General features: G+C 45.6%; 3 protein-coding genes across 3 annotated transcripts in view; 1 reads left to right on the top strand and 2 right to left on the bottom strand.

The window, feature by feature from the left end:
- ERGIC2 (ERGIC and golgi 2) overlaps window positions 1-841 on the bottom strand; it is a 46227-nt gene extending 45386 nt beyond the window's left edge. The window contains exon 1 of the mRNA XM_050936322.1: window positions 643-841. The gene's annotated coding sequence lies outside the window, so the exon portion shown is untranslated. The remainder of the gene's footprint in view (window positions 1-642) is intronic.
- LAMB4 (laminin subunit beta 4) overlaps window positions 1-22017 on the top strand; it is a 140098-nt gene that overhangs the window by 8353 nt on the left and 109728 nt on the right.
- The window catches only part of DLD (dihydrolipoamide dehydrogenase), a 235916-nt gene continuing 216729 nt past the window's right edge, over window positions 2831-22017 (bottom strand). The window contains exon 15 of the transcript XR_007772057.1: window positions 2831-2849. The gene's annotated coding sequence lies outside the window, so the exon portion shown is untranslated. The remainder of the gene's footprint in view (window positions 2850-22017) is intronic.

Raw genomic sequence — 22017 nt, 5'->3', positions numbered from 1 at the left:
GGGCGCTCAGGGTGAGGAGGGGGTTGGGGAGGGGCTCAGGGTGAGGAGGGGGTTGGGGAGGGGCTCAGGGTGAGGAGGGGTACCGGGGTTTGAGGAGGGGCACGGGGGCCGGGGGATAGATGGGGAGAGGCTCAGGGTGAGGAGGGGTTTGGGGAGGGGGCTCAGGGTGAGGAGGGGTACCGGGGTTTGGGGAGGGGGCTCAGGGTGAGGAGAGGTACCGGGGTTGGGGAGGGGCTCAGGGAGAAGAGGGGGTTGGGGAGGGCACTCAGGGTGAGGAGGGGGTTGGGGAGGGGCTCAGGGTGAGGAGGGGTACCGGGGTTTGAGCAGGGGCACGGGGGCCGGGGGATAGATGGGGAGAGGCTCAGGGTGAGGAGGGGTTTGGGGAGGGCGCTCAGGGTGAGGAGGGGGATGGGGGTTTGGGGAGGGGGCTCAGGGTGAGGAGGGGTACCGGGGTTGGGGAGGGGCTCAGGGAGAAGAGGGGGTTGGGGAGGGGGCTCAGGGTGAGGAGGGGTACTGGGGTTTGAGGAGGGGGCCGGGGGATAGATGGGGAGAGGCTCAGGGTGAGCAGGGATACGGGGTGGGGCAGGGGGACACCGGCGGTGCCGTGGGGTAGAGCGGCTGGGAACGGGGAGACGCGCCTACCTCGCGGCCCGGCCGGCCAGTGACCGAGCAGCGACGAGCTCTTCCCCGCGCTCCGCTCTGGCAGCCCCGTGGCCCGTGTCTGCGTCTCCGGCTCTGGAGCAGGTGTTCTCCGCGCCAATGAGAAGGCCGCGCGTGCCCTACCGCCAGCGAGCACCGAGACGGGGCGGCTGGAAGGGACAGAGAATGTGCCTGTCTAGCCCTCCGCGGAGTCCGCGCTCTATGGTTCTGCTCTTCGCTTCCAGCCGGGGCGTTCCTGCCTGGCTTCCTGCCCTATACTGCCGGCCCGGCCTGGGGACGGGGACCGCCTGCTGGAGCCGGGATCCAGCAGCTGAAATGCGGCGGTTGAACCGATTGACAGGAGCAGCCGAAGCTCCTTGTCTCCTGACTTGGGGGTCACGTTTCCAGCCCCCCACCCACCCCGAGGCCTGGAAACAGCTTTTGTTTTTGTTTTAAAGAGCTGCGAGTCTTACAAAATCCCAGGACTCCTGGAGCTGGGGGCTAAAAAAAAAATCACCCAGTAGCGTGAAACGCTTGATAAGAGCATGAGCGTTGTTAGTAGGGTGACCAGATGTCCCGATTTTATAGGGACAGGCCTGATTTTGGGGTCTTTATCTTATATAGGCTCCTATTACCCTGCACCCCCCATCCCGATTTTTCACATTTGGTGTCTGGTCACCCTAGTTGTTGGCAATGCGGAATCATGCCATCAGCTCCTGTCCTCCAGTCCTGCTCCCTTACTGGCTAGGCTGCTGCTAGTGAGGGAAAGCTTGGGCTAGCCACCGCCTCGCTACTGCCTGCCCCTCTATGTTGCAGGGTTGAGGGAGCCAGTGTTGCTGCCATAACACTCATGATTTTATTCTGAGTCTCGCACTATGAGTCTTGCACTATTTGGTGCTTTTCTTAAAGCCCCAGACTTTGACAGGTGAGAATCTCAGCTTTCAACTGAATTTTTAGCCCCCATGGTTGTTGAGAAAATCTTGAAAAGGTGACCCAAGTGAACTGTAGAGACAGTGAGGCCTTGTCTACACTACAGCGTTTTGTCAGCAAAAGTTATATGGACAATCAAAAAATGCTATAATAACATCACTATTGCATGTTCACACTATGCTCCCCCTATCGGCAAAGCGTGTCCACACTTGGTGTTCTAGCATCGACAGAGAGAGCAGTGCACTGTGGGTAGCTAGCCCACAGTTCTCACCACCTTCTGCAGGTAGGGCTTGTGGAAAGCCAGAGTGGATCACAGCATGTCATGGAGGGGGGCTCAGTGTCCCATGGTGCATTGTTTTCCATCCCAGCATTCTGTGGGCTTCCAACTGTGTTTTGCTGCATGTTTGTCAATGGCCCTGGTGTACTGTGCATCCTCCATCACTGTGTGAAAGGATGGATCCTGCACTGCTCTCTACTTTTGTGGTAACTGTCATTAACACATTGCTGATATATCATGCACATGCATGCAGGATAACACGTGCAGTATATCATGAGCTCCCAATCTGAACAGGAATCAGAGTTCTCTGCCCTGCTGTATGCCATGGGAAAAAACACCAGATAATTTGTGGCATTCATGGAGCAGCTGCACACAGTGGACCATCGCTTTTGGGCTTGAGAAACGAGCACTGAAGGAGGAATCTCATTGTTTGCAAGTGTGGGATGACAAGCAGTGGCTGCAGAACTTTTGGATGTGGAAAGCCACCATGGGCAGCTAATGAACCGGCCATTGGGAAGGATAGACCCTGGCCTGTCCCCTACTGCCTGATGCCCTGCTCCTCACCCTCCCCTTCTGCCCTCCCTCCCCTGCAGGGGCCCAGAGCACCCCCATTTTGGCCTCCAGACCCCTTCCCCAGCCCGGAGCTCCGGTTAGGTCCCCAGCCCCAGAGCTCCGGGCAGGCCCCCAACCCCAGCCCTGGAGTACTGCCAGCCCTGGAGCTCTGGGTGGCATGATCCCAGCGCCCCAAGTGCCTGGTGGGCAGCGCAGCCCCAGCTCCAGCACCAGCTGCCCTGAGTCCTGGTGTAACGCCAACACCAGCCCGCCCCAGCCCCAGCCAACCTGAGCTACTATGGAAGAGCAAGAAAGATCTGCACTGTGGGAAAGGGACTGGGGTCACACTAGGCTGTTTGGGGAGGCACAGCCCATGATACCCACTGCCCATGAAAGCCACATTCCTGGAACTGTGTGTAGAACTTGCCCCAGCCATGATGCACAAGGACATCTCTCAGTGAAGAAGTGTGTGGCAATCGCAGTGTGGAAGTTGGCGACTCCAGACCACTACTGGTTGGTTGCTAATCAGTTTGGAGTCAGGAAGTTGACTGTGAGGGCTGCTGGTAGAGGGCTTATTTGTTTACCCGCTTACTTTCCTGGTCCTTTTTGCATGAACAGAGAGCAACATACCTGAAGTCCAAAGGTGCAAACAATTTGATGTTTATTGGGGTGAACTTTTAGCAAGCATGATTCCCGTTTCCTTCCTTAGTGTTCCCCTTTTCAGCTCTGACACCACAGAGTCTTACCTGTGTCCCTGTTCCCTTTCCCTGTTCCCATTCCCCTGCTCAGTGAAACATAATTTCAATTCCCTCACCCTCATTCCCTGTTCCTATTCCCCTCACCCTTACTTCCTGATTGACTGCAGACATTATAGTAAAACTTGAGTTCTGGTTAGCTATACCTTAACCAATCATTTTACTGAAATGTAACTAACCAATCCTAACACATTGTAACATGATTATTTAATTATTTAATTATATTCCATCACCTTAATTGGTTTACACTCAAAAAAATTAATTATACAGGAAACAAAAACAGTCACAAAACCAAACAGAGATTATACAGATAAACAATAGGAAAGTGGAGACTACAGTAATAAAACAATACAGAAATGAGGATTTTACACCCCACCTATTGATAAGTGAGTTCTTGCCAGACAGGATACTATCAAACTATTTAAATCTTTTAGGCTCTTCACTTTCTCTGGAAGTGATAGATTGGATCACCTTTTTAACAGCCCCAGATTGCCTTATTTTAATGTAACTAGTTTGAAGTGTGAGGATGTGACCTTTTGCTTCCCAGTTTGTGGCTGCCTCTGCTGCTTAGCCAAAGGCCTTACTTAGCCTAAGAACAGAGCCTTAGACTGTTACAGTAAAAAAAGAAAAAGGGCCCTATACAGGCATGCAGTGATTTTGTTTTGTTTTTTCTATACCTCTATAACTAGCTAAATAATAAACATATACCTACATTCTTAAAGTATAGGCCTTTGCAAACAGGCCTGAATATCTATATCCTAACAGCTGTGTTAATGCAAGCGTGCAGGACCATTAATCACATCCTGCAAAAAAGGACTGTGACTCTTAGCAATGTGTGTGAAATAGCGGATGGCTTTGTGGAAACGGGATTCCCTAACTGTGGTGGGGCAATAGATGGAACGAATATTCCAATTTTGGCCCCAGACCATCTTGCAACGGAGTACATTAATAGAAAGGGGTACTTCTCCATAGTATTGTAGGTGCTTGTTGATCATCATGGGCAATTCACTGACATCAATGCAGAATGGTCTGGGAAGATGCATAATGCACACATTGCAGGAACACTGGCCTGTACAGAGAGCTGCAAGCAGAGACTTTCTTTCCAGACCAAGATTACAGCGGAGGACGTTGAAATGCCAATGATAATCATGGAATACCCAACATACCCCTTACTCCCATGGCTCATGAAGCCTTACACTGGAAACCTGGACAGCCAAAAGGAGCACTTCAACAATAAGCTGAGTAGGTGCAGAATGAGTGTGGACTGTGCATTTGGTAGATTAAAAGCGTACTGGCAATGCCTTTGTGGCAGGTTAGATCTAAGGCCATGTCTACACTTACAGTTTTGCAGCGCTGGTAGTTACAGCTGTGTTCGTACAGCTGTGTAGGGCCAGCGCTGCAGTGTGGCCACACTGACAGCTACCAGCGCTGCAGTGTGGCCACATCTGCAGCACTTGCAGCGCTGTTGGGAGTGGTGCATTGTGGGCAGCTATCCCACAGAGCACCTCGTCCCATTTTGGCGCTGTGGCTTGTGGGAAGGGGAAGGAAGTGTGCGGGTCTTTCCGCTTCCTGTTCCAACACCCCATGGTGCTTTGCTACACATTCCGAGCAGTTTGGCTGCATTGTGAGTCTGCAGCGCGATTTCTGAGATTTCTGTTACAAATGGAGCCTGAGCTGCTGAGGACCTTGCTGATGAATATTGCCAGCACATCACGCATGGCAGTGGAGCTATTCCTTCAGCTGCAAAGTGACAGTGAGGAGTCAGACGATGATATTGAAACGCCTGACGCTCAAGACACTCAATTGCTTGTGGCATTAACAGACGTGCTTAGCACCGTGGAACGGCGCCTTTGGGCTCGGGAAACCAGCACTCAGTGGTGGGATCACATCGTCCTGCAAGCATGGGATGACGAGCAGTGGCTGCAGAACTTTCGGATGAGAAAAGCCACTTTCATGGGACTGTGTGCTGAGCTCGCCCCTACCCTGCGGCGCAGGGACACGAGATTGAGAGCTGCCCTGCCAGTGGAGAAGCGGGTGGCTATTGCAATCTGGAAGCTGGCAACTCCAGACAGCTACCGATCGGTGGCGAACCAGTTTGGAGTGGGAAAGTCCACCGTTGGAATGGTGCTGATGCAAGTTTGCACAGCCATTAATCGCACCCTGCTAAGAAGAACTGTGACTCTGGGGAACGTGCAGGACATTGTGGATGGCTTTGCACAAATGAGTTTCCCTAACTGTGGAGGGACAATAGATGGGACGCATATTCCTATTCTGTCCCCACCCCACCTGGCATCAGAGTACATTAATCGCAAGGGGTATTTCTCCGTGGTTCTGCAAGCGCTTGTGGATCACCGTGGGCGTTTCACTGACATTTACTCAGGATGGCCTGGAAAGGTGCATGATGCACGCATCTTTCAGAACAGTGCCCTGTTCAGGAAGCTGAGGGCCGGGACTTTTTTCCCAGACCGCAAGATCACAGTAGGGGACGTCGAAATGCCCACTGTGATCCTTGGAGACCCCGCTTACCCCTTAATGCCATGGCTCATGAAACCGTATACAGGGAAGCTTGACAGGAGCAAGGACCGGTTCAACTACAGGCTGAACCGGTGCAGAATGACTGTGGAGTGTGCTTTTGGCCGTTTGAAAGGGCGCTGGAGGTGTCTTTATGGGAAGCTAGATTTGGGGGAAAGCAGCCTCTCCGCTATTATATCCGCGTGCTGTACCCTCCATAATATTTGTGAAGGGAAGGGTGAAAGATTCAGTGAGGAATGGACCTCCGAGGTTCGACGCCTAGAGGATGAATTTGCACAGCCAGAGAGCAGGGCTACTAGAGAGGCCCAGGAAAGGGCTTCAAGGATTAGGGATGCCTTAAGGGAGCAATTTGATGCTGAGAGCCAGCAGTAATGTTTGATGCCTTGCTGTGCTCCTTTCTACCTTGGAGTACAATATTTACCACTTCCTGCAATAATAAAACATATTGTAAAAGCCATAAAATCCTTTATTCAAAGTACAGTACATAAAAGGCCAGGGGGGCTAGGGTGGTGGACTGTACATTCAGAGGTTTGAATATGTCCTGTTTGGATTACTGTTCAATGTCTGCTGCACTTCAGGATTACTATGCTGCAGGGTAATGGGGGTGGAGTGCACAGGGTAAGAATTGTAGTTATCAGGGCTGGAAGGTGATCGTACAGGTGTTGGGGGCAGCTGGGGGTAATAAGAAACTGGCTGCTGGAGAAAGGTGTTTTGTGCAAATACTGGGGAACTAGAAAGAGAGCTTTGGGAGGGGTGTGGGTTACCACGGTACAGATCTGCCTGCATGGCTACGAGAGACTCGAAAGACTCAGTTTGGCGAGCCAGGAGGCTTATCAGGTGCTTTGAGGTTTTTTTGGTAGCCAATTCCTTTCTCCTGCTTTCTGTTTGCCTCCACTCATACATTTTCTCTCTCCATTCCTGCATCCTCCTACTTTCTCTGTTGTAGTGAATCATAACTGCTTTGATCAATTCTTCTTTTGATTTTCGCGGATTTTTTCTCAAATTCTGCAAGCAACGTGAGGCCGGTGATCCGGCTGCATTAGTCAAGGTCACTAAAAAAAACATAGATAGAAACATGTAATACACAGAGGCTACATTGTTTATTATCACACAGTGAAGGAATTTTTAGACTTTTTGTAGCATCCTTCCCACATACCTAACATAACACAGAGAGGCCAGGGAAGCGAAGGCATGGCGAGCAATGGGGTGAGTGTTTCTGCCCCGACTGCACCTGGGAGGGGGAATTGACCGATGGGTCACTGGGGTTTATCTGCACTGGGTACAGGAGGTAGCTGGTGTCCTGCACAGGGGACAGTAGTGAACAGGAAGGTGGCAGGCTGCTGGCGGGGGGACAATCCACGTAAATGCCGGCATGCTGGTGAGGGGTGGGGGGAAACGCACCGCGGGGCTGGCTGCCTGCTGGAAAGGGAGGGTGGAGACCGTAGCTCACCGCGGGGCTGGCTGCCTGCTGGAAAGGGGGGGTGGAGACCGTAGCTCACCGCGGGGCTGGCTGCCTGCTGGAAAGGGGAGGGTGGAGACCGGAGCGCGCCGCGGGGCTGGCTGCCTGCTGGAAAGGGGGGGTGGAGACCGGAGCGCGCCGCGGGGCTGGCTGCCTGCTGGAAAGGAGGAGGGGGAGACCGGAGCGCACCGCGGGGCTGGCTACGTGCTGGAAGGGAGTGGGGAGACCGGAACGCACCGCGGGGCTGGGGGGGGGGCCGCGAACCTGGCGCCCTGCACTCAAGTATCCCTAAATTCTCAACAGGGTTTCCTACTGCCAGATATATCACTGCTGCGTGTTACCTGGGAAGAGAGGGAGGGTCTTCTACAGCAATGTGGATTCTGCCCTGGCCCCTATGCAGCTTGCCTGTGTGCAGCCATGGTCCCTCCACCCCTCGCTGCACAGTGGATCGGACGAGTTAGCCTGACCAGGACAAGGACCACGGTGGCTCTCCCTATAAACTTGCAAAAGCACATTGCCCACGCTCTGGCTGCAACTTTTCAAGAGATTACCGAGGCAGATTACAGAGACGTGATAGAGCAAATCAATGGGCTATTCCACGTTTAGGCATGCATGCAGGCAGCCATAACCCCAACCATCCTCTCCCAAAACATAAAAATCTGCTTACCCCGAGCACGCTCCTCTGCTTCTTCTTCACCAGCAACTTCCACCTGCTGCGACTGGCTAGCCTCCTCCTAGCTTGAGAAGAGCTCCTGGCTGTATGCCTCCTGGGACTCCGGGGTGTCTCCTTCCACCCCAGTAGCCTGACTCTCGGCTTCCTCTACACCCTCTCCCACTTCTCCCTGCTCTGAACTCTCCATCGTGCTCCTAGGATTGGCAGTGGGGTCACACCCAAGTATGGCATCCAGCTCCTTGTAAAAACGGCAGGTTGTGGGGGCAGCTCCTGAGCGGCGATTTCCCTCACGGGCTTTGCAGTAAGCACTCCGCAGCTCTTTTATTTTGACCCTGCACTGCAACGCGTCCCGTTCATGGCCCCTTCTCAGCAAGGACTGTGATATCTGCCCATAGGTATCATAATTTCTCCTTCTGGAGCGCAGCTGTGCTTGCACAGCTTCCTCACTCCAAACACTGATGAGGTCCTGCAGCTCGGAACTGTTCCATGCTGGGGCTCGTCTGGGGCGTGGAGGCATGGTCGCTGATTGATTGAATGATTGATTGCACTCCACACCTGGCTGAGCAAACAGGAAGGGGATTTTTAAAATTCCCGGGGCATTTAAAGGTGGGGTCAGCTGAGCCCAAGGCAGTGGAGTGTGCATGATTACCAGAGAGGCTTCTAAGGTATGCTGGGATACCTCCTTATACCCCGGAGGTCAATAAAAGCGCTGGTGGGCGTCCACACTTGCTGACCAGCACTGGATCACCAGCGCTGGAATCTCTATACCTGAGGCTCGACCGGGTGTACAGCCAGCGCTGCAACCAGGGAGTTGCAGCGCTGGCCGTGCTTTGCAAGTGTGGACACATCCTAAGTTGCAGCGCTGTAACCCCCTCACCAGCGCTGCAACTCTCTAGTGTAGCCATGGCCTAAGTGAGGAAAACATTCCAATGGTCGTAATTGCCTGCTGCATGCTGCATGATCCATGTGAGGCAAACAGTGAAAAGTTTGCACACGGGGGAATGCTGAGGCAGATCAATGGGCTGCTGATTTTGAGCAGCCTAATACCAGGGCTATTAAAGGGTCACAGTGGGGGCCAATTCAAACCAGGGAGGCTTTGAGGCAACATTTTGAGAATGAGAACCAGTAATGTGTATTTCTAGACAGCAATCTACCATGCTTCATTAATTTGAATTTTGTTTGTTTACCTGACGATTGTGATGATTCCTCAGCGGGATTTGCAGTAAGCAAATGATTAAACTGCATGTAGTTTAATCTAGTAAAACATAGCAGCTGCAATCCCAATTTGTAGGACATAAAATAAAATTTGGTTATCTTTCAGAGAGTTTGTTTTTATTAAACACCAATAAACACACACAAAGGCTTGGTGGAAAGCGAGATAGCAGTGCAGGCCAGTGTAGGCTCTCATAGCTGCCCATAAGTCCATCTATCATTTTGGAAGCTGTCTGAAGGGGTGGAGTCAACGGGGTATCAAGATGTTCCAGGAATTTGCAAGAAATGAGTGGGCGGAGTTTGGGGAGGGCATGGATCACAGTTCTGAATCGGCTGCCGTGGGTAGTGGGGAGGGTGAGCTCACATGTATTCTGACAATAGCATGATTAGGGACTTCAGCATCTCTATTTGCACCTCTATGACTTTTATCATCCACTCCCAGGCCTTTTGTATGAGCTCCTGATTCTTCTTTCTGCCCCACCTTTCCATTTCTCTCCATTCCCTACATTCTCTTTTTTCTGCCTCAGAGGATTGCATCACTGCCCAGAAGATGTCCTCCTTGCTATGCTTTGGTCTGTAGAAACACAAGAAATAATGCACAGAAGCATGATTGTTAGTTCAGTTACAGCACTGAAACAGTACAGTAAAGGTAAAATACATCTCTTGTAACATACCAATCAGTTTCTCACTGACCCTTGGCAAGCATGCATCTCAGCAAACATCCTAATCGTGGTGAGTTTGGCCTGGGTGGATGGGGGGTGTTCAAGCTGGGACAAAGAGTGATGGTGATGATTCAAGGGGCTCGCTGCAGGTGACAAGGGACAATGCTTAGTCTAAACCAAATGAGGTTGTAGCTTGTAAATAATTTGTAAATTACTGATTGTTAGTTTGCGTCTGAGATTTAATAGTGAAATAGGTAATTTGAAGTTGTCCCTTTAATTCACAATAGTGTTTTATTGGCTAGTTATAGGACATGGGGTAAAATAAGTCACTGATCTGAATCCCTGTTTTAATTACAGTTATTGTATTGTGAATCCTAAATCATCACGGCTAGACTAATATGTGTCTGTCTTCATAGACAGAATATCCAATAGTCAATAATACAAACATTTGTTTCTTTTGACTTTAGTGTCAGTTTTGCAGAAGTACTTCTGTGATTGAATAAACGGTTAAAATGAAGACATTATGTTAGCATTTAGCAGTTAGCATTTAAACAAAGATATTTACACAGGTGCACTTGGGAACATTGTGGCCTCCAATACATATTAGACAACTACAGTTTTATTCAATATTCTATGTTTCCTTGAATAAACAATTTGACCTTAATAACTATTGTTTCCCAAAGTTCCTTTGAAGTTGCACATACATAAATTGCACCTACAAATCATCTAAGAATGGTTTTCTCTCCTTTGTAGTCTGATTAATTATTACAGTTACAACTGATTATTTATTAGGCTTCAACATATTGGTCACAGATAACAGTTCTGTTCCAGTTTCTACTTGGAATTTGATTAGAAGATAACATTTGGTGAACCACACATAGAAAGTTTAATTAAAACAAACAAAGGTAATCGAAATAATAGAAAAATCAATCTACATAATGATAAGAATAAGATTAGTAAAACGATTTCCTGTATTGTTCATACTTAAATCTTACATTGTGGAGACCATAGCTAATTCATTAAATAGATCTGTTTTAGGGTCAAACACTGGCAGCCAAGTAATGAATGACACATGCAAGAAATTAAACACAATATAATTTTCATTTATACAACATGACATGGTTGGGATGTGCTGTCACAAATGCCTATTTCCTTATAATGCTTAGGGATAATTGATTGCATATGGCAAGATACCTTGATTCTTTTGTTTCTCTTTAAGAGACCATCCTAGATTATACCAATTTAATAACTCTTTATCTTTTTTCCAATGTAAGTCTATTAAAGTTGTGATAACTATATTTAAGATATACTTCTTTAACACAATTGTTTTTGTTTACCTTTACCCAGTTGAATACCTATTCAATACAGGCAAGACATAGGCATGGGAGTATTATACATTGTTAAAGAAGTTTAATTGATTCCATCCAAAAAGGGAACATTGTCCCATAGTTTGGTTATTAAAGTTCCCTATGATGTCATATATAAACAGTTTTCATATGATGTGACTGTTACCATTGCATCAGGTTGTATCTGTTGATTTTGATTGATGTGAAACTGAAAATTAGTTCTAAAAGTTGCATCTTGTTTGCTCCTTTTAACCAGGGCTTCTTGTTCTATATACAGAGCGTGTAAATTTTTGCCCAGCTTCAGGCCCAAAGCAAATGTTTTAGCCAGGCCCTGACTGGTGATCATTCTATTGAGACTGCTGATTCGGAGAAGCAGCCCAACCACAATCTGGAATTCATCTTTTGCTTTTGTAGGACTACTTGACACATGTGGGGACAGATCTTTTTCCAGGTACAACTTTATTTAATTTGCATGGTAAAACTTTTATACATTTTCTTTATTCTACCATCCCAGACAACTATTGGTGGTTTGAGATGTGGAATTGTTGCTGAATGTCTAAAAATTATAAACAAACCTAAAAGACCATGTGTTTAATATGTGGGTTGTTTGACTGGATTTTATTCTTTCTGGGAGCCCCTAGAAAGAGAACAACTGTTTAACCAGTGCCTTATCAGTTTCAGAAGTTGTGTTAGTTTTTCCCTTAAAAGTTTTCACCCACTTTGAAAAAGAGATCCACAACTACCATCAAATTTGTATGCGTGTGTAGAAGATAGTTATGTTAAAATTCATTTGCAGAGTTTAATTGATTCCCTGACATTTTTTAAAGGGAACATTCTACACCAAGAGTTTTAACTGCTGAATTGTTTTTATAATATTTTTATTTTTATTTTGTAAGGCTTTTAAATTAGAGACTAAATTTTTCTGACTTTCCTTAATTGAAGAAATTAGATGGGAGTGACAGGCTGGCTCACAAACTTTTGAAAGTCTGTTTACATCATGTCCCCTAGCATTCCCTTTTTGTCAAATACATTAGTTTTTGATTGTTTTGGACATACAAAGCATCATAGGCACCAACATCCCCTGTACCCCAGGGGAAGCTCAACCCCTCCCCATCCCAGGCCCGCCCCCACTCTACCCCTTCCCCCAAACCCCCGCCCCTGCTCTGCCCATGCTCTGCCTCTTTCTGCCCCTTCTCCCGAGCATGCCTCGTCCCTACCCCTCTTCCTCCCTCCTGGACCTGACCTGCATGCTGTGAAACAGCTGTTCACAGCGGGTGGGAGGCACTGGGAGGGAGGGAGCAAAGTGATCAGCAGGGCTGCCAAAAGGGGAGAGGTGCTGGGTAAGGCAGAGGGGGGAGGTTGGCTGCCCGTGGGTGCTAAGCACCTGCTAATTTTTCTCTGTGGATGCTCCAGGGCTGAAGAACCCACGGTGTCGGTGCCTATGCAAAGCATCCATTTATAATAGGGCTGTCAAGCAATTAAAAAAAATAATCACAATTAATCACACTGTTAAACAATAAAGAATACAATTTATTTAAATATTTTTGGATGTTTTCTACATTTTCAAATATATTGATTTCAGTTACAACACAGAATACAAAGTATACGGTGCTCACTTTATATATATTTTGATTACAGATATTTGCACTGTAAAAAACAAAAGAAATAGTATATTTCAATTCCTGTAATACAAGTACTGTAGTGCAATCTCTTTATTATGAAAGTTGAATTTACAAATGTAGAATTATGTGCAAAAAATAACTGCATTTAAAAATAAAACAATGTAAAACTTTAGAACTTACAAGTCTACTCAGTCCTACTTTAGCCAATCGCTCAGACAAACAAGTTTGGTTACAATTTGCAGGAGATAATGCTGCCCACTTCTTGTTTACAATGTCACCTGAAAGTGAGAACAGACGTTTGCATGGCATTGCTGTAGCCGGCATCACAAGATATTTACATGCCATATGCACTAAAGATTCATATGTCACTTCATGCTTCAACCACCATGCCAAAAGACATGCATCCATGCTGATAATGGGTTCTGCTCAATAACAAAGGAGAGCAGACCAACGTATGTTCATTTTCATCATCTGAGTCAAATGCCACCACTAGAAGGTTGATTTTCTTTTTTGGTGTTTAGGTTCTGTAGTTTCTGCATCGAAGTGCAGCTCTTTTAAGACATCTGAGTGCTGCAGCTGTCTTTAGAAATCTCACATTGGTACCTTCTTTGCGTTTTGTCAAATCTGCAGTGAAAGTGTTCTTAAAATGAACAACATGTGCTGAGTCATCATCCAAGACTGCTATAATAAGAAATATATGGCAGTATGCAGGTAAAACAGAGCAGGAGACATACAATTCTTCCCTGAAGAGTTCAGTCACAAATTTAATTAACACACTGTTTTCTTAAAGAGTATTATCAGCTTGGAAGCATGTCCTCTGGAATGGTGGCCGAAGCATGAAGGGGCATACAAATGCTTTGCATATCTGGCATGTAAATATCTTGCAATGCTGGCTACCAAAGTGCCAGGCGAATGCCTGTCCTCACTTTCAGGTGACATTGTAAATAAGAAGAGGGCAGCATTCTCTCCTGAAAATGTAAGCAAACTTGTCTGTCTGAGTGATTGGCTGAACAAGAAGTAGGACTGAGTGGACTGAGAGAAGAGTGAGGGGGGATTTGATAGCAGCCTTCCACTGTCTGAAGGGGGGTTCCAAAGAGGATGGAGCTAGACTGTTCTCAGTGGTGGCAGAACAGGGAGCAATGGTCTCAAGTTGCAGTAGGGGAGGTTTAGGTTGGATATTAGGAAAAACTATTTCACTAGGAAAGTGGTGAAGCACTGGAATGGGTTACCTAGGGAGGTGGTGGAATCTCCTTCCTTAAAGGTTTTTAAGGCCTGACTTGACAAAGCCCTGGCTGGGATGATTTAGTTGGGGTTGGTCCTGCTTTGAGCATGGGGTTGGACTAGATGACCTCCTGAGGTCTCTTCCAACACTAATTTTCTATGATTCTATGACTTGTAGGCTCTAAAGTTTTACATTGTTTGTTTTTGAGTGCTGTTATGTAACAAAAAAATCTACATTTGTAAGTTGCACTTTTGTGATAAAGAGATTGCACTACTGTGCTTGTAAGAGGTGAATTTCTTTTGTTTATGTTTTTACAGTGCAGATTTGGAATCACTGTATAGAGCACTGTATACTTTGTTTTCAGTGTTGTAATTTAAATCAATATATTTGAAAATTTAAAAAAAATCCAGAAGTATTTAATACATTTCAGTTGGTATTCTTTAATGTGCACATCCCTTCTTTCTATCCCACTCACAGTTGCTATCCTTGGCCAGTGCAGCCCCAGAGTTCAGAGGTTCATCTGCAGAGTTCACCTCCCACCCTGTGTGGAGGTGGGGAATAAGGAGACACCTTACACACTCCACTGCTCGGGCACTTGCTTATCACCCCAACTGCCAATTGCCACACTGTTGTAGGGCTCTGCTCTGGCCTTCTCCACCAGCCACCCTGCTGGCCACTTGCTGTGCCTCTCCACCAGCTGTCCACTTGCCAAGATGTCTTCAGGTCCCCCCACACACACTTAGTGATTTCAGCTGTTAGTGGTGGAGCCTCACTGCTGGTGCACACTGGGCAGTCTCTTGCAGTAGAGACACTGTCCCAAAGTAGGTCTAATACGTAGACCTAGGTATCAGTGATTTTAGCTCTGTTGTGTGTAACAAGACTCAGTTGAATCTAAATTAGCTTTTTTATTATACCATGGAGAGAGAAAGTGTCATATAGCATATAAGACCCTTAAATGAGGCCCACACCACCAGATACAAGTACTTAATCCCACCCCTTAATTTATTGGGCTTTGGAACCCACGTCCCCTGCCTAGCGAGTGCCATTCAGTTGAGGGTAAATCCCTCCATTGAGGTATGTCAGGTACAGTTCTGCTGCCCTCGGGTCGCACAAGAAGGATAAAAACCCTGTATTACTCCTGCTTCAATAACAAGGAGACTGGGGATCTGACACCAGCCACAGGTGACCATTTGGGCAAGCAATCTCATCATGCTAAGCACATAGGCAGGCTGGGTGTGTCCATGCAAAGGAGATCAGCTTGTGAATTCTTTTTCCACAGCTCACCACTAGATGTCGGGGGAGGGCTCATTCAGATCCAGTACCCAGTCCCAGCTTAATCCTGCCCTGCTGCTGGAGCTGGGTTCTTGACCAGCAGCCACTGCTTTCTCCACTCTGCCTTCAGAGCTGGGTAGCTGGAGAACAGAAGCTGCTAGAGGGGGCTAAGGCAAATTTTGGGGTGACCATAGCCCCTGCAAACCTCTCTCCAGCACTGCACCTGCCACAGGCTCTCTGTTATGTGCTTCATCGATCCTGTTTGTAATGCCACTGTAGCCTGATTAATTATTACGATTATAATTGATTATTTATTGGGGTGCAATGTCCATTTGTCACAGATAACAGGTTCTTTTTTAGGCGGCTACTTGAAGTTAATTAAGAAGATAAAATTTGGTGAAGCAGACACAGAATCTTTAGTTAACATAGACAAATATAATTGAAATAATAGAAAGATCAGTCTGTATAAGAATAAGATTAGTACATCAAAGTGGTCTCCTGCATTTTCATACTTACAATCTTACATTGTGAAGACCATTAGTAACAAAGATGGGAAGGAAAAGTAAGTGCAGCCCATCTGAAGGGAGGGCTGATTCAGTTGACATTGTCTTAGGAAACTGATGAACACAAAAAATAGGGAACTAGACTGGATCCTATATACCCTGTCTTTATTTTTTTGAATACCTAACCATATTTGATCATCATTTGACCATAACAGATTAATACCTACCCCTCATCAATATGTGTCATTTTGAGGGTCCACAATCACGCCTCTTAATTTAACAAACCACATCACTCATTTCTTAATAATTCCTGTAGGTGATTGTGGTCCACTTGTCTAATAACCGGAGTGCTGAAGCCTCCTTAAAAACTTCCCTTCTAGCAGAATTCTTTGGTGTGCCCTATTCTTTGTGTTTACTTGTTTGTCCTTCCAAATGAGAGTGCAGAATTTATGACCAGGGGTTATTATCTTAGGCCTGCACTTTTCTCAGCTAAAACAAAGCCTTCAGCACAGTGGTTCTCAACCTACTTACCACTGTGGGCTGCATATGCAGCTCTCTATGTGTTATGTGGGCCACGTCAATATCCATACTACCTGTATGGCTCTGAGGATGTCACGTGGGCCGCAGCTGTGTGCTGATTGGGCCGCAGGTGGCTTGTGGGCTGCAGGTTGAGAACCACTGCTTAGCATAACTATTTCTAAAAGGCCTTGGCTTACACTAATAAAACTGGCAGAGCAGAGGTAGAGTGTGGGCGTGGCCACAGGCAGAAGAGGCGGGCCGGGGAGCTAGCTTCCAGAAGCAGAAGCTTCACCCATTGCCTATGTTTCCATCCTCCCCAGTGCAGTGGGCTTGGGCTCAGTTACATAGTTGTGCAGTGAGAAAGAAGGGGCAGGGTAGGTGGTAGCAGAGGAATATTAGACCTCTTGCTGTTGAGGGTCAGTAGCACATAGAGGGAAGGCAAGGGGAAGATCACTTTTCCCGCTGTCCCCCAAAACCAGTTACTTCTACAAAAATGGCATTTGAAAACAAGAGACATTTCCCCCTCTCAGTGCTTGCTGCTGGCTGCCTCTGTGCTTGGCTTTGCTGGTTTTCCATATGTTGCCTGCTGCTCCAGTCTAACCGTGTGGGTGCTTCCATTACCGAGCCTCCATGCATTAAGGTGAGACCGGGAAAACAGAGGGGGACATCTGTGCTGCTGCTCTCCATTTCCAATGCAGTTAAAATATTGGAGAGAGAGAGAGAAATTAAAACGTGTGTTTGTTAATCAGTCTAGGAGAATTACATAACTGTGTTTTATTTTATCCTGTTGCTGTATCACTCATCATACTTCCAGGGATCATGGAGAGGAGGGATTGTACTCTTTAAGTTTTTGCATTTGACTTTTTTGTACAATTCTTTAATGTTATACAGCCCTCAGATGTTACAGTGATAGGTACTGACAACATCTTAAAATAAGTGAAAGTTTACATGTCACCGTGTCATTGTACTACAGTAAATGTATGTATTAACATGTATATGTTAATAGATTTAAATGGTTTCCCAGAAAACCTAACTTAGTGGTCTAAGTATCAGATTTAAAATACCTACTTCCATGGAACCACAAGTTAAAATCCCAGAAGTGTCAATTTAGTTGTTCATGCTTCCAAGGTGGGCAAGATAAGTTTCCTGAACCTTACTGGCTGAGTATCTTTTGAATGAGAACTTATAAACCAAGGTCCTGTTGTCTTAGCACTTGTTTACTATGATCTGAAGCAGACTTTATTTAAAACAAATATCAGACACCAACAATATTCAACAGCGACAGTCCAGAACACTGTTATTTACAATTGTATGGCTACAGGAGTTTGGAGCAGGATTATAGAATGTTGTTGTATTATTTTATTATGCATGGAGTCATTTATTTTTAAGTTGTAATGGGGAAATATCCATTGATATTTACCAATGATTTTGACCCTGAGCAAAATAATGAACATGATAATGAAAAATGTAAGGATATATTTTATCAGCTTTTTAAATTGTTTAGATGTTGGAACTGTATTTTTAAACTATATGTCTTTGACATTTGCGCTGCCTGTTGGGTGTTTGCTTATCTGCCTTACAATAGAGGCAGTTTGTGCTGCATCCTGGTTTTACATTTTCCTCATATGCACCTGCACAGTGACATCAGCTACTGTCCAGGAGGCTTTTGTGGGCTCCTTTCCTGCCATTCTTTATGAACTTGTCATAAACAGATAGTTAAGGGTTAATGTCTCTTTTACCTGGAAAGGGTTAACAAGCTCAGTGAACCTGGCTGACACCTGACCAAAGGACAAATCGGGGGACAAGATACTTTCAAATCTTGATGGAGGGAAGTCTTTGTTTTGTGCTTTTTGGGTTGTTCTTTGTTCTGTCTTGGGATTAAGAGAAGCCAGACATGCAACCAGGTTTCTGCAATCTTTCTGAAACAGTCTCTCATGTTCTAACTAGTAAGTACTAGATAGAATGCAAATTAGTCTTTATATTTGTATTCTTGATTTGCAAATGTGTATTTTGCTGGAAGGATATTTTACCTCTGTTTTGCTGTAACTTGTACTTAGGCTAGGGGGGGAAGGGGTCCCTCTAGTCTATGTAAAGCTGAGACCTTGTCAACATTTTTCCATCTTGATTTTACAGAGATAATTTTTACTTTTTTCTTTCTTTAATTAAAAGCTTTTCTTTTTAAGAACCTGATTGATTTTGTCCTTGTGTAAAACCCAAGGGGACTGGGTCTGAACTCACCAGGGATTGGTGGGGGAAAGGAGAGAAGGGGGAGGAAAAGATTAATTACTCTCTGTGTCAGGATCCAAGGAGTTGGGATCAGTGTCTCTCTCTCAGGGAGAGTCTGGGAGGGGAAGAGAAGGGGGGGAAGGTGAATTCCCTCTCTGTTTTAAGATTCAAGGAGTTTGAATCACAGTATCTCTTGGTCTCCCCAGGGAAGGTTTTGGGGGGACAAGGAGTGCACCAGACACTGAAATCTCTGGTTGGTGGCAGCTCAATAAGATCTAAGCTAGGAATTAAGCTTAGAAGGGACATGCAGGTCCCCACTTTCTGGACGCTAAAGTTCAAAGTGGGAGAGAGACCCTGACAGAACCAAATTGCTGTTCCATAAAAATCCAGGGGAATTCTCACCATTGATTTCAGTGAGACCTGGATTTAACCTTAAGCAGATAGAATGGTATAGTTTGTCTTCATAGAGTAACAATGTATGTTAATAAATGTGTAATGTACAGTAATGCAATGTTGTAAAATGTATTAGATAAATAGAAAAACATGCTAATTGAAACAGTGAGCACATGAAAGCGGAACAGTGATCCCAGCCACTGAAGAGGAACTGCCATGAAAATGGAGGTTGATGGGTCTGGCGCATTTCTCAACAGCAGCAAAGCATGGGGAAGCGGGTGAATACATGGATAGCTTTGTTCCCGCTGAAGTTACTTCCTCTATTTGTTAGAGACTCCCTTCTTCTGACACACAGAGATAACATTCTGAAGCACCTCGTAGGACATCTACATGAAAAAAAAATGTCCCTCAAGGAGATGCTGAAGTCATTTTATGTAATGCAGTGGTTTCTTTCTAACTGCACCGTGTTTTGACATTTGAATTTCTCACTTCATCATAAGCACTACAATGAGCTGTGGAAAAGAGACTCAGGTAACATCAAACTGGGATATAACGTACCTATTGCAGACCTTCATTGCTTCTATCTGCTGGTCTTGCTTTTATCCCATTATGTGCTATGTTGCAGTGAGTATAAGAGGAAAACAGCAACACAATCTACCTAGTCAACTCAATAGGCCAAATTAATCTCTAATATATATGATGTGTCTCATATTTGAGGTACCTTTTGGCATTCCAGGTAACAAATGCACAGTCAGTTAACAGGTAAAACTGTATCCAAAGTAAACCAGGTTGTGACAGATGGTGAGTAGCATTAGGCTTGGTAAGCATCTCCACCTGGGGCAAATTAGGGAGATAATGGGTTAAGGACTGAATAATTAACCAATTAGGACAGCTAAAAGAGAGACAGGAAGAGGAAGAGAGGTAGGTTGGAATGAAGGGTTTCAGAAGCCCAGGTTCTCAGGGAAGTGAGAATATGCCCTGCTCTCACCATGTACCTAGGAAGAATGTAAGCATCTTGAGCTGCAAGGAACTGTAAATAAAGCATTGGGTGTTGAACTTGCCACAACTTCTATGTGAAGATTATTTGCAGTAAGCAGACCAAGGTGAAGGAAGCCTGCCCTGTAACACAGGGATGTTTTCTTTTCATGATCCTGGGACTAGTATGTCTTCAAGCTCTCAAGCTTTTGGCATGGAGCAGAAAGCTAACTTCTTAATACAAAGGTTTCCTAACAAATCATCTCTGACATTTCCTTGTATCGTTTCCAAGAGGAATTCGTTCTCTTCCACATTGTAAAATGTTGTTGCTTCCTAGCCCTAGCCAAGAAGAAATGTACTGCCAATTAGAACTGACTTGAACAGTGTTTGACAAATACACCATTCAACAAGTTATCACCATTTTCAACAAGTACTTTAGTCAATGAATATTTTGCTGTATGTAACAAGCTGTTAGAATACTATTAATTGAATGAAGTATTTGATGAAACAGTTATGTTCACACACTAATTCATTCAGGGTGAAATTAACCCCTTTGCAGAGGACCCGCACAGAGCCTACGCCCCAATTATGCTTCATCAGCATCAGTAACAAACAAGGGAACTGACTTTCCATCAATTACTGTGATATGCTTTAAACTCTCACAAACCAGCACTCATCCACCGCATATGGCTGATAGACCATCCTCTAGTTCAGCCATTCTCAGCCCCAAGCTCTCTGGCCCCATGGATAAGCTTCAAGCCCCTGGCCCTCCTTTCCCACAGCTAAAGACCTAAGCACCTGCCTCTCTTCCCCGCTGGGCCCTGGAGTTTTTATAACATGTTTGGGGGCGCTCAGAAAGAAAAAGGTTGAGAGCCTCTGCTCTAGTTCACCACCCGCCCCCCCCCCCACTCTTTTGAAGAGACATCAACATCTTTCTTCTTATCTTCCATTTACGACCAGAGACTCAACTCTCCCCATGCCCACCCACCTACTATGGTCAAGAGACCACAAGTATCATGTATTATTTTCCATATTCTCCTCAGGTTAGGAACATTTCCCATTCAATATTCAACTGAATCAGAAAGCCAAATCTACCTCATGCTACATGGAGTTTAAATCCCTTTTTCCCTTCCCTATTCACTCTTCTAGTGTGACTCAAAGACCATCCTCCGCCACCCCGCACCTTCCTGGTTCAGACTAGATGTTTTCCTTCACCCACTGCACTCTAAATGTAGTGGCCCACATTCCCTCGTAGAGACTGGATCCTTTGGCAGCGCTTTTGTGTTGCAAAAGGGCAAGAAAGAAGATTATCTTTCCAGTTCTCCAGGCAAGGGAGTTCTCCAAAGGGAAAGTAGAGTCAATGAGAGGTGTGCTGGGGTTGCACTGCACTCCAACAGCCCCAGACTGCAGACAATCCCTTTGGGGGGCCATGAAGCTTTGAAAAGCCTCTAGGCTACTTTAATCTTCATCAGGATTGACATGAAACTAACCCCAAAATCAGGGAGTCACAACCAACTCCTTTGTACTCACATCCCCTTGCTGCACCCAATGGAAACATGGTGCAGCAGAGAATCTAGCCGTTAGGTTGCAGACCTCAGAGTGTCAATGCTTCAAAGAAAGCTATTATATTATTTACCTCAGAGAAGCCTGGAAGCCAAGAGGTCTGCATAGTGTGTTACATTTTTAATTTGTAACTAGTGATTTCAGAATGTCTTGTTGCTGGATAGATGGAGAGTGGCTCTGACGTGGGCAAAGTTATGTTTTTTTTTAATATTGTACATAATTTATATGTGTACATTCATTTAAAAGTTTGTATTGTTTGAATTGTGAGTATCTTTGAATATTTATCTACCTTTCCTTAATTGTTCATTTCCATACTTTGGAGATTTGGAGATTTTCTTAACTGTAACGTTCCTTGGTGTACATATATAGTAGCAAGTCAAGTTAAAATTATCAAAGAAGTTTTGCCTGTCTTACTTGTTTTTTCAGTGTTTCATGTTTTCTTGTTCCTGATATAGAGGAGCCGTGTGAAGACACTAGCTCACCCATCCTATCCTTTGCTTAATTAAAATTTTTTTTCTTCAAATACTGCCTGTGCATGAGTTTCCAAAGAGATTTCATTTGGTGAAAAGCTTCCAAGGATGGTAATAAGCGTTTTTCAAACTAGAAGGACATGAAGAAGAATTAAGTATAAGACAAATTTCTCCAATCAGGGTAATTTGTAATTTTCTGTAATTCCAAAAGAGCA

Source organism: Gopherus flavomarginatus, chromosome 1 (genome assembly GCF_025201925.1).
Source record: "Gopherus flavomarginatus isolate rGopFla2 chromosome 1, rGopFla2.mat.asm, whole genome shotgun sequence".
Lineage (NCBI taxonomy): Eukaryota > Metazoa > Chordata > Testudines > Testudinidae > Gopherus > Gopherus flavomarginatus.
Note: the sequence above shows the minus strand (reverse complement) of the source record. Positions and strands in the feature narration are given on the sequence as shown.